General features: G+C 39.7%; 1 pseudogene; it reads right to left on the bottom strand.

Moving 5' to 3' along the window:
* Nucleotides 1-12,294: 12,294 nt before the first annotated feature.
* On the bottom strand, nucleotides 12,295-13,156 carry LOC132316702 (histone H3.3-like; annotated as a pseudogene).
* Nucleotides 13,157-13,478: the final 322 nt, after the last annotated feature.

The following is a 13,478-nucleotide window of genomic DNA, read 5'->3' on the forward strand; positions in this document are numbered from 1 at the left end:
GATTGTCACATAATTATACAAAAATAAATAAATAAAGTCTCTTAATATGAAATGCTCAATTACTAAATTTATCTCAAACAAAAGAAAAACAAATGAAAGTGTGTCCATTTAGGATATATAGCCAAAGGAAGGTTCAAATCCTTCCATTCTCATTTTCCCAATTAAAATGTTGGTAAATTTATAATTTATCCTTTGTTTGGTACAAGGAAAAGACGAAAAAAGAAATAATGGAACAGAGAGAAGATGGAACAAGGGTCCATCTTTTGGTAAAAGGAAGAAAAGAGTGGAGGGATGGAACCATCCCTTTTGCCTACCATTTTGCTTCATTTCAAAAGTAGGAGGAAGAAGAGAAAAATATTTAGTTAGATAAATTTGAAAAAACATATTTACCCTCATCTTAATATATTTTTTAGTTTATACATTTAAGGATATATTAATAAAATAATATTATCTATTTGCTTAATAATTAGATGCATAAATAATTACTTTTAAATTTGGTATGTAGATTATATTAAAAATAATGGTTAAGCGCAAGATATGTCCCTCTTAGATTAAAAAAAAAAATTACATTATTTCCTGGAAAACGTGTTCGCATAGACTCCATTATCAATATCCATCACAAATGTCAGTCATGCAAAATTCAAACAGTCAACATACACAAACCAGTGAATATGATGCAAAATTCAAACAGTCAACATAAACAAAACCAGAGAATATGGAACAACCTCTAGCATTATGGGAAACAGCATACAGCATCATCAAAACCAAAACCAAAGGTCAAAGGAAACCGCATCCCAAAAAACCTAAGCCATAAAACACAATGCCCTAATAAAAGAAAAATAATTCAAAAATTAGGAACTGTAGGTGCAAAATTTCGCTCAACCAATAATGATTAAGAAAAATAAAACAATTCACTCAATCAATAGTAAAAATAAACAAGAACAATATATGTCGAAGCGTAGAATTGCTTGATCCCTTTATTGGAGGTCTAAGCCTCTATTTATATATAAAAGATTGTAAAATTATGGTAGGACTCGCGTTGCTTGTCCTCCAATTCTTTCTATATAAACATTCTTTACTAATAGAGTTCTTTCCATTGTCTAATTTTCCATACATAGAACTTGCCTTGTACAGAACTTCCTATCTCAGAATTTTCCTTTTACGGTAAATCATTCAACTGGTAGGACTTGTGCATTCTTGAATAACTGGGCTGAACATACTTTGATCCGGCTAGGCTTGAGTAACGGACTGGATGTTCAATATTAACAAGTTGGGCTGATGACCTCTTCATTCGGCCTTAATGGAGGTTGGAAGACAAATAACAATGGTCTTGGGCTAAAAATACACTCAATTTGGGCTTGAGCATGACGGGCCTTATATGTCCTTGGAATGTAGATATGTGTAGTGATGACGTGTACGCTTCTTATTGGAGTGAGTTTTTTTCCCTCCACACTTTGCCCCAAATTTCATTTTTAATTGAGTGACGGCTCCCATTAAAGAGGGAATTGAAACCGGTTTTTTACTTCGCTTCAGAGACGGTTCGAGGACTTTTATTATTACTCCGTCGTACAAGATTCTGCAAGAGTTACATTCGCCCTAGCTGCACTCCTGCGTTCTTCATCCCATCGCCTTGTCAGGTTAGTTTTTTTTCGCATCTTTCTCTTCAATCTTTCATTATGAGTACTTCATCTGCTCCCGAACGTATAGACATTGGGGATTCTGAATCCACACCTTCATCTTCCCCCGTTCGCATTAGGGCTCCTCCTCCTAGGGTTTCTACAGATCGTCTTTCGTTGAATCAATTAGGTACTTCCCCCCTTCCAGCCGAGACATCCACCTCAGGCTCTAATAATGTTCTTACTCATGAAGAGAGGAAAGCAATCATCTCTATTCGCCGCATCAAGTTCTCTATTGCTTCGATAATGGAAGAATTTGATATTCCTGAGGGAGTAGAAATTGTAGAATATCCCGAGGGTGCCGATTTTACCTCCGGCGAGGGAATTGAAGAGAGTGAGTTGCTTCTTTCGGTAGGGCATCTTAGCGCCCTCCGGTTCCCTCTTCACCCCTTCTATCATTTAGTTTTCAACAAGTTATGTCTTGCCCCCCTTCAGGTAAATCCTAATTTCTTTCGCATCCTTTCGGCACTGTTGGTGCGCCGAAAATTAGAGGCTCTGGATTTGACCTTTGCCGACCTTCTGCTTACTTACAATATATCTAAGCATGGGACCGAGCCTGGTCGCTTCTTTTTTACCTCTCCCCTTCATCAGAGGATATGCATGAACCTTCCTTCATCCGAGAAGAAGTGGAAAGAAAGGATGGTTATAGTTAAAGGAAAATGGTTCGTGCCCCAATCAATTACGCTCCCCATCCCACGCAAGTTCGGGAAATTAGTTATAGAATACTTAACCTCCCTTCATACCAAGTGTTCTGGCTGTTTTCCTTGCCAAGTCTTAATGTTTCGCCGTACTTATGAGTTTCTTGGTGTTTTTTCAGCTACATTCCCATCCTCTGCAGCAAGGAACAGACTTTCTTTTCTTGAGGAACGAGTCTGGAGTGACCCCTCGCCTATCGAGGACCTGCAAACTTCTTCAAACCTTAAGGATATTGCCTCCAGTGCTGTTGTTGCAGACCTCATGGATCTGTCTCTACCATCCTTTGATAGTTTCCCCATGACTGAGGAGGAGATACGGAGGGTTGAGGCATTAAAAAAGAAAGCCGAAGATGCCCAACCCTTAGTCGTTATTAGATCTACTGAGGGTGAGGTGGAGGTTGAGGAACCACCAATGAAGAAATCTCGCCTCAACCCCTGTAATACCCTTAATTTTAAAAAGGATATTTCTGGTATTTAATTTATTATTTAAGTGCATTTTATTTGATTATGTGACATTATTTTTTTTATTAGGTGCTTAATTGTTTTCTTTTGTGGTGATTTAATTTATTTCTTTTGTGGTGATTTAATTTATTTAAATGATATTTATTTTTAGTTATTTGATTGGAATTATTTGTTAGTGTTTTAATTATTTAAGTGGCATTAATGGTTTAAGTGTAATTGGTTTAGTTATTTGATTGGAATTACTTGTTAGTGTTTTAATTATTTAATTGGCATTAATGGTTTAAGTGTAATTAGTTTAATTATTCTATATGTGTCTTATTTTATGTATGTCTTATTTGGTTTAATTGGGTTTACTATTTATTATTTTGTTTAATTAGATTATTTGTTAAGTATTTAATGGTGAATAGGGTAATTAGGTAAATACATCTAACTAGGGTTTTAATTACAATATAAATTAGGGTTTTATATTATAGCCGTCGTAGGTTTCTACGTTAATTGGATGGGCCGGTTAAGATTGTGAGTTGGACTTAAATGAGCATAGGGTTTAGCAAAACTCTATAAGTATAAGGTAGACGTTTGTGTAGGGTTTTTTTTAAACAAAGCACACGTTTTGTGGAAGTGGAGAAGGAAAAACGCAGTTTTTCACATTTTGCCAAGGTTTGATCAAAGCTCCGATCCCGCTTCGTCCGTGGTCTGATCGAGCTGAATTTTGGAGGAAAGGTTCATGACTCAGTGATGCACAATCTGGCTGGTGGAGATCAGAGTTTGACCTCGGGAACAGTGATTCGTACTCGTGAACAGTAACTGGGTCACACAGGTTTTTTCCATTCTGCCCAGATTTCATCAAACATCCGATCATGCTTCGTCCGTGGTCCGATCGAGCTGAATTTTGGAGGAGAGGTTCATGACTCAGTGACGCACAATCTGAACGGTGGAGATCAGAGTTTGACCTCGGGAACAGTGATTCGTACTCGTGAACAGTAACTGGGTCGCACAGGTTTTTTCCATTCTGCCCAGATTTCATCAAACATCCGATCCTGCTTCGTCCGTGGTCCGATCGAGCTGAAATTTGGAGGATAGGTTCATGACTCAGTGTCGCACAATCTGAATGGTGGAGATCAGATTTTGAGTTCGGGAATAGTATTTCGTATCCATGAACAGTAACCGGGTTTTGGAACTCGCCGGGATTTTTTAAGAAGACGACGTTGAAACTTTGAACAAAAGTTTCTGAGGCAAGATTCTATCCTTACTCTTTCCCTTAGGCTTCATACTCTTTGCACTCTTAAATGATTTCAGGATTAATGAAGATTAAACCAAACTAAAATGTTATCTGTTTTGCTATGAAACTGGTAGTTACAGTAGTGTTGTATGCTTGTTCAACCTAGACTAAGCATGTTTGTGGATGCATTGTGGTTCTGTGGTTCACGTTTTTCCTTACCACTGCTAGTATAAATTATTGGAAGGATGGGTCTAGATGATAGCTATCTTAACTTCTGTAATAGCAACTGTTGGAACTTAAATACTAGGAGGATTTGAGTTTAACACTAGATCGGTTTTGTGGAACACTATAATTTGAGCATGTCTACATACATACTGTGAATATTGTTTTGATGCTTACATTATCACAGTTAGTATCAACTGTGGAGGTTAGGATTTTGTGATACATACCCTACATATCTGTATGTCATTTGTAAGGTGTTAAATGGAAGTTTTAATTAATTCTGTCTTTATATCAGACTAAAGGGAACAACTTAAATTGGGCATGTATATGTTGTTGTTGTGACCCTGTTTATCAATGCTTATTTTATCACTGCTAACATTGAATGTTGGATGTTGGAATTTAGTTGATATATACTTGATTTATTGGTATTATTGACTATTGGAGGATTGGGAAGTAGGCACCGGTATGGGATGGTGGCATACTAAGGATGGGTTTGGTTTTTAAAACAATACCATTACCCACCTACTTAGAATAAGGATGGGATTAACTAAAAGTTAAGTCCCGTGGATTTGTATTGTTATGGCAACTACATGTTGAGCGGCAATACCAGGGATTTTGGATGGATTTTATATATGTACTGTTATGGTGCCTCGGTATGAGCTTGAGCCTCAGGACCGATGGCTAGGGAGCGTATATGCATCGGGATGTGTAGCTGGCTACGATGGTTGGAGGTGTACCCTGTTTAGGTATAGATACATATGCCCACTTCGTGTGCGTTTTAGCATGTTACCTCTATTTAGGTTGAGACCGGCCTGTAGTCCAGTGAGAGTCCTTTAGTGTGACTATATATATATATTTACGGACTATTAGCTATTATTGAATTATTTAGGATGTACATGCGTATCGGGCCTCTGTTTGGATTGTAGTAGTATAGAACTTGCGCGTGGGCCTGACCCACTTCTATTTTTCAGGTACACGACAGTTCCAGGCTTAGACGTGTTCGTGCTGAGCAGAGGTCTCTATTCACTCTTCCGACGATGTAGGGCTCTCTCTATAGTTTTATTTCTTGACGTTTATTACAGTTGTTCTATCTTCCATTTGGATGTTTAATAGGGGTCCACTAGAGATGGATTCCCAAGTTGTAAACTGATGGAGTTTTGGAGTTTGGGTTTGATGGATTTTAATAATTATAATATTTTGCGGATTCTATTTTTAGTTCCTTCCAGCTTTAGTTTCATTTCTTAATTTATTTTGTATTCCGTGTTCATTATAAAATATTAATTGTTTGATATTCCCTCGGGTTTGGGCCTGGGCCTGATCAACCCGTGTCTCGGATCCGAGGGGTATCTCAGTTGGTATCAGAGCAATCCAGGTTCAAGTGTCTCTAGGATGTTTTCGTATTAAGTCTTCCGCGTAGCGTTTTCTCTTGAATAGAGCTTAAGTTAGGATTCATTGTATTCCTTATAGTTCGTATAGAAAGGGTACTAACGTCTGTCTTTTCGTGTTAACAGATGGTTAACGCTAGAAATGGACAGAATATGCAAGGAACTAGGAAGGAAAGGAGAACGGCACGTAGGCAACAATATCTCATACGGCGTCAGCAAATGGAGGAAGAGCAGCAAAGGCTTGGGTTTCAAGATGACATGGATTAGTTTCAGGAGGAACAGGAGAATGTTCAACAGACTCTGGACCAGGTCAGAGATCCAGAGATTCCTCCTCACCTCAATGACCTCGTTGCTCGGGCTACAGAGGCTGGGGTAACAGCTGCACTTCGGAATCAGCCTCAGGTACAGCCGGCACCTGTACCAGCACCAGTGGTTCAGACGGATTCTTGGGGAAAGGCTAGGAGCTCTTTCACAAAGGGGAGTCCACCTGTGTTCTCAGGCTCAACCGATGCGAGAGTAGCTCACCAGTGGAAACAGGACATTGAGCGTCATCTTCGTTTGGTTCAGTGCACGGAGGTTCAGAAGCAGATGCTTGCTACTTTCAAGCTAGTTGGGGAAGCACTACAGTGGTGGGAGTCAGTTACCACCTCAGAAGAGAGGATGACATTGTCTTATGATGAGTTCAGTGCTCGCTTTGATGAGAAATATTTTCCCTATGCAGTCAGGGCAGCTATGAAGACTGAGTTTCTAAGTCTGTAGCAGGGAAACATGACAGTGGCGGAGTATGAGCAGCAGTTCACACGCTTGTCTCTCTTTGCACCGGAGGAGGTGGATACAGAGGAGAAGAAGCGCAACAGTTTTGTCAAGGGACTGATGTGGTCTATTAAGAGAGCTATTACAGGTAGTCCAGCCTATACTACCTATGCTCAGGTGGTAGACGCTGCTCTACAACAGTATCAGTTGACTGTGGACATCAGACAGGCTCGTGGTGAGAAGCGGGGAGATAAAGACTCTACTAATCAGTCAGCTGAAAAGGGGAATGGCAATGGTCACCGGCAGAATGACAAAGGCAAGTTCCAAGGACAATAGCCTTGGAAGAAGTATAAAGGTGGTTCAGATGTTCACCGGAATGGGGCACCTATTCAGAGGCAACAGAATGGGGGATCAGTGGCAGGACAGGGTCAGCCACAGGCTAACCGACAGAGGAGGCCATTTGGTACTTTCCAGGGTAGTTGTTACACTTGTAGAGAGTATGGTCATACCACTAGGCAGTGTCCTAAAGTAGGACAAGGACAGGGACAGAGACAGTATGTGTAGCAGGGACAGAGGGCGCCAGTGCCTCTACCAGCTCCACAGGTTCCACGGATTCAGGGACAGACACATCTGGCTTTACCGGCATCGCCGCAGATTTAAGGACAGACACCACAGCAGTTGCACTACGGCAAGGTGTATAACCCCATGCCACAGGATGTTCAGGCACCTCAGACTATTGAGGGTAAGTTTCTTATTCATGGTTTGCATGGACGTGTTTTATTTGATACGGGTGCTACACACTCATTTGTAGCTAGGACTTTTGTTGCTTTGTCTGGGATGAGGACGAGGGTATGCACTAGACCTCAGGGTATTTCTACACCATTGGGTGATACAGCTATTATACATGAGAGTGATGGGCCTGTGACACTAGATATTGGCAGACTCAGATTTCTAGCCAATCTATTGGTCCTGGACATGCACACTTATGATGTGATACTTGGGATGGATTGGTTATTTTACTACCATGCCCAAGTTGTTTGTTTTGATAGATCTATTATTTTTACCATACCTGGTCAGGATATGTATGTAGTAGCTATGCCACGTTCTAAAGGGGGTGGTAGCACCTATTTGTTCCATGTGGAGGAGGAAAATGAGGAGGGGATTACTGTGTCATTGGATAACATACCGATTGTACAGGATTTCCCGGATGTATTTCAGGAGATTCCAGGGTTGCCACCTAGTCGCGAGATCAATTTTGTGATAGACTTAGCTCCAGGCACTGCGCCTATTGCTAGGGCACCCTATAGGATGGCACCGATAGAGATGAGAGAGCTGAGGGATCAGATTCAGCAGTTACTCAGCCAGGGTTTTATTCGTGGGAGTACATCACCTTAGGGAGCACCGGTTCTGTTTGTAAAGAAGAAGGATGGTTCGCTTCATCTGTGTATAGATTACAGGGAGTTGAACAAGGTTACGATTCGTAACAAGTATCCTTTGCCCAGGATTGATGACTTGTTTGATCAGTTAAGGGGAGCCACATATTTCTCCAAGATTGATCTGCGTTCTGGGTATCATCAGCTGAGGGTCAGGGAGCAGGATGTTCCTAAGACAGCATTTCTCACGCGATATGGTTCTTATGAGTTTCGAGTTATGCCGTTTGGGACGACTAATGCACCTGCAGTATTCATGGACTTAATGAATAGAGTCTTCCGGGCTTATTTGGATCAGTTTGTTATTGTCTTTATTGATGACATCTTGATCTATTCTCGGTCGGAGGACGATCATGCTAGACATCTTCGCATAATCTTGCAGACGCTTCGTGAGCACCAGTTATATGCCAAGTTTGAGAAGTGTGAATTTTGGCAGCGGGAGGTGAAATTTCTGGGTCACGTGGTGTCAGAAAAGGGGATAGCAGTGGATCCGGCCAAGGTTTTAGCGGTGGTTGAGTAGGGACAGCCTATATCACCTACTGAGATTCGGAGTTTTCTCGGTCTGGCAGGATATTACAGGAGATTCATCCAGGGGTTCTCCAAGATAGCAGGATCACTCACTCATCTGACCAAGAAGGGTGTACAGTTCGTGTAGGATGAACATTGTCAGCGAGCTTTTGATGAGCTAAAAAGGAAGCTGACTTTTGCACCGGTTCTGGCTACTCCGTAGAGCGGGATAGAGTATCTTGTTTACACGGATGCTTCGTTGCAGGGTCTTGGATGTGTATTGATGCAGGAGGAGCGACCGATTTCTTATGGATCTCGGAAACTTAAGCCTCATGAGCTTAATTATCTAACACATGATTTGGAGTTGGCAGCAGAGGTCTTTGCCTTGCGTATTTGGAGGCATTATCTGTTGGGTGAGTCCTTCAGATTATTCAGTGAACACAAGAGTCTGCAGTACTTGTTCACTCAGTGGGAGCTAAATATGAGACAGCGCAGGTGGTTGGAGTTTGTAAAAGACTATCATTTTTCTATACAGTACCATCCAGGGAAAGCGAATGTAGTGGCGGATGCACTCAGTCGCCGACCTGTTGGTAGTCTTTTTGCTCTATTCACTATTGAGTGGAATGCTTTAAAGAGTGTGGATGAGTTATCGGATGCTTTTATGGCTTGCATGGTGGTTACACCTTCCATCATTCGCAAGGTTTTACAAACACAACTCACTGATCAGCAGTGTGTCGACAAGGTCGCAGAGATAGCTTCCGGAGAGGTTCCATTCTACTATGTTGGGGCTGATGGAGGTTTAAGGTACAAGGGACGGTTAGTGGTACCTTCTGCTGATAATTTGAGGAAGGATGTGATGACCGAGACTCATCACTCTGAGTTCTCTGTTCATCCAGGAGGCGATAAGATATATCAAGATATGAAGCGGCAGTTTTGGTGGGCAGGTATGAAGAGGGACATTGCTCTTTTTGTTTCTCAATGTAGTACTTGTCAGATGGTTAAGATTGATCATCAGAGGCCGCCAGGAGCTCTACAGCCACTACCAATTTCGGAGTGGAAATGGGAGAGCATATCTATGGATTTTGTGGAAGGGTTGCCAAATTCTTTCAAGGGGCATAATTCCATATGGGTCATTGTGGATAGGTTGACTAAGTCAGCTCATTTCTTGCCTATTTGCACTGATTACATTTCGGAGCAGTTGGCGAGGCTTTACATTTCAGAGATTGTGAAGCTACTTGGCATTCCATTGTCTATTATATCGGACAGGGATTCGAGCTTTGTATCTGGATTTTGGAAGAGTTTTCAGCAGGCTTTAGGTACGGAGTTACACCTTAGTATTGCTTATCATCCTCAAACTGACGGACAGACTGAGAGGGTGAATCAGATTATGGAAGATATGCTTCGGTCGTGTGTTCTGGATTTCAAGGGCCACTGGGAGGAATATTTGCCACTTGTGGAGTTTGCTTATAACAATAGTTTCCAGAAGACTATTGGTATGGCACCATTTGAGGCATTGTACGGTCGACCGTGTCGGTCACCTGTTTGTTGGATGGAGGTTGGAGAGAATCGATTCTTAGGTCCTGAGTTCATCAAGGATACCTCTGAAAAGATTACTCTTATTTGAGATCGCATCCGTACTGCCCAAAGTAGGCAGAAGAGCTATGCTGATCGTCATACTCGGGCTTTGGAGTTTCAGGTTGGGGATCAGGTTCTACTCAAAGTGTCTCCTATGAAGGGTGTTATGCGCTTTGGGAAGAAAGGGAAGTTGTCACCGCGATTTGTTGGTCCATTCATGATTACGGATCGCATTGGAGCTGTTGCTTATCGGTTGGCACTTCCGGATACTTTGGATCGCGTCCACAACGTGTTTCATGTTTCCATGTTGCGGAAATTTCTTCGAGATGAGGATCGGTATCAGCATATCGATGTTGGGGAGATTGCGTTGTAGCCGGATGCAACTTATTTAGAGCCACCGTGTCGTATTGTCGACCGACGAGATCAGATTCTTCGTAATAAGGTTATTCCTTTGGTTCGTGTTCAGTGGAGTCATCACAATGAGTCTGAGTCCACTTGGGAACGAGAGGATGTCATTCGCTCACGGTTTCCCGAAATATTGGAAGAAGGTAAGAGTGAATTCTGAGAATGGAATTCCTGTTGCTAGGGGGGAATAATGTAATACCCCTAATTTTAAAAAGGATATTCCTGGTATTTAATGGTATTTAATTTATTATTTAAGTGCATTTTATTTTATTATATGTCATTATTTTTTATATTAGGTGCTTAATTGTTTTCTTTTGTGGTGATTTAATTTATTTCTTTTGTGGTGATTTAATTTATTTAAATGATATTTATTTTTAGTTATTTGATTGGAATTATTTGCTAGTGTTTTAATTATTTAAGTGGCATTAATGGTTTAAGTGTAATTGGTTTAGTTATTTGATTGGAATTACTTGTTAGTGTTTTAATTATTTAATTGGCATTAATGGTTTAAGTGTAATTAGTTTAATTATTCTATGTGTGTCTTATTTTATGTATATCTTATTTGGTTTAATTGGGTTTACTAATTATTATTTTGTTCAATTAGATTATTTGTTAAGTATTTAATGGTGAATAGGGTAATTAGGTAAATACATCTAACTAGGGTTTTAATTACAATATAAATTAGGGTTTTATATTATAACCGTCGTAGGTTTCTACGTTAATTGGATGGGCCGGTTAGGATTGTGAATTGGACTTAAATGAACCTAGGGTTTAGGAAAACTCTATAAGTATAAGGTAGACGTCTGTGTAGGGTTTTTTTTTTAAAACAAAGCACACGTTTTGTGGAAGTGGAGAAGGAAAAACGCAGTTTTTCACATTCTGCCAAGGTTTGATCAAAGCACCGATCCCGCTTCGTCCGTGGTCCGATCGAGTTGAATTTTGGAGGAAAGGTTCATGACTCAGTGACGCACAATCTGAACGGTGAAGATCAGAGTTTGACCTCGGGAACAGTGATTCGTACTCGTGAACAGTAACTGGGTCGCACAACAGGTGAGATCTCTGAATAGTAACTGTAGTCCAGTCAATAGTAAAAATAAAACAACTCACTCAATCAATAGTAAAAATAAACAAGAACAATATATGTCGAAGCGTAGAATTGCTTGATCCCTTTATTGGAGGTCTAAGCCTCTATTTATATACAAAAGATTGTAAAATTATGGTAGTACTCGCGTTGCTTGTCCTCCAATTCTTTCTATATAAACATTCTTTACTTATAGAGTTCTTTCCATTGTCTAATTTTCTATACATAGAACTTGCCTTGTATAGAACTTCATATCTCAGAATTTTCCTTCTACGGTAAATCCTTCAACTGGTAGGACTTGTGCATTCTTGAATAACTGGGTTGAACATACTTTGATCCAGCTGGGCTTGAGTAACGGACCGGATGTTCAATATTAACAAGTTGGGTTGATGACCTCTTGATTCGGCCTTGATGGAGGTTGGAAGACAAATAACAATGGTATTGGGTTAAAAATACACTCAATTTGGGCTTGAGCATGACGGGCCTTATATGTCCTTGGAATGTAGATATGTGTAGTGATGACGTGTGCGTTTCTTATTGGAGGGAGTTTTTTTCCCTCTAAAGGAACACAATACTAAACCAAGATTAGGAGTTGTTGAGGAGCAATTTGGATAAACCTAGAACATAAATTCAAATAAAAATTGTTCAACACCATTAAGTGTGACGAAGGAAACACAGCTTCAGAAAAGAAAAAGTAAATGGTATTTCATCTCCCCAAAACAAACACTTCCTCCAGTACTGCACACTACCAAAAACAGAACCACAGAAACACCTAATAGTTGTACCCATTTCCATTTAATTTAGATTTCAGAACTAGTCCTATATCACAAAAGTCTTAAGCTAAATGACTACACACCGCCAAAAAACATTCCAACCATCCACATTTAAGCACGCTCGCCCCTGATCCTCTTAGCCAACTGAATGTCCTTGGGTATGCTTGGCGTGGAGAGCAGAGGTTGGTATCTTCAAACAGTTTTCCTACAGTGAAAGCACTGGAAACGCAGGTAGGTCTGTAACTAGACATCAAATATATCTTGCTCCCACAAACCTACCATAATTACAATGCAAAAACAACATTTAACAAGACGATTTGACATAAAAATCCATTTCATCTACCTTGAAGTCCTGAACAATTTCACGAACAAGCCTCTGGAATGGCAGTTTCCTGATCAGCAGCTCAGTACTCTTCTGGTGCTTGCGAATTTCACTGATTAACATAACATGTATATCTTTATCTTCTTTTTTTTTTGACAAAAGAACTGGAATTTATCTTCAAATTCACTTGAGCAATTAACATACAGAATTAACACGCAATTACAGCCAAAAACACTCTCAAAATAAACAAAAAAATTAGTTATATTTTTCTTTTCTTAATAAAGGAATTGGAATTTATCTTCAAATTTGTATGAAGTTTATGAACAATTAATATGCAATTACAGCCCAAACACTTTTAAAAGGACAAAATATAGAAATGTATGTTCAAATTTGCATAAGCAATTAACATGCAATTATAGCCAGGACACTTCCAAATATGGGCTTACCGAAGGCAACAGTACCAGGACGGTATCTGTGAGGCTTCTTAACTCCTCCAGTAGTTGGGGCAGACTTACGAGCTGCCTGAAACAACCCAATTTATTAAAAATATAAACCAAACACAGATTCAACGCTTATAAAAATACATACACACATACATATATATATACACACACAATTGCATATATACACATATACATGGGTGATTGACATTAAAAGTATGAATAAGTGGCATATTGCAATCTTCCCAGTTGAATCTTAAGCATTTTTAAGCTAAGGGATGTCCTTCATACATGAGTGATTGACATTAAAGTTGAGTGATTTTTTATTTATTTTTATTATTATTATTTTTTAATTTTGGTAAATTTGATTAAAGGTCAATTTCTAATAGATTATTTTTTAAAAAAATTATGTAACATTACTAAAAACTGCTAGCAAAAGTAGAAAGCAATTCCTGTTAGTAAACCGGCCCTGTATATTTTTCATTTTCAAAATTATGGCAACAATAATTGTATAAACACAATTTCTGCTTTCT

Source organism: Cornus florida, unplaced genomic scaffold (genome assembly GCF_030987335.1).
Source record: "Cornus florida cultivar Cherokee Brave unplaced genomic scaffold, ASM3098733v1 CherokeeBrave_3.0.0_Hap2_Chr07, whole genome shotgun sequence".
In the NCBI taxonomy this organism is placed as follows: domain Eukaryota; kingdom Viridiplantae; phylum Streptophyta; class Magnoliopsida; order Cornales; family Cornaceae; genus Cornus; species Cornus florida.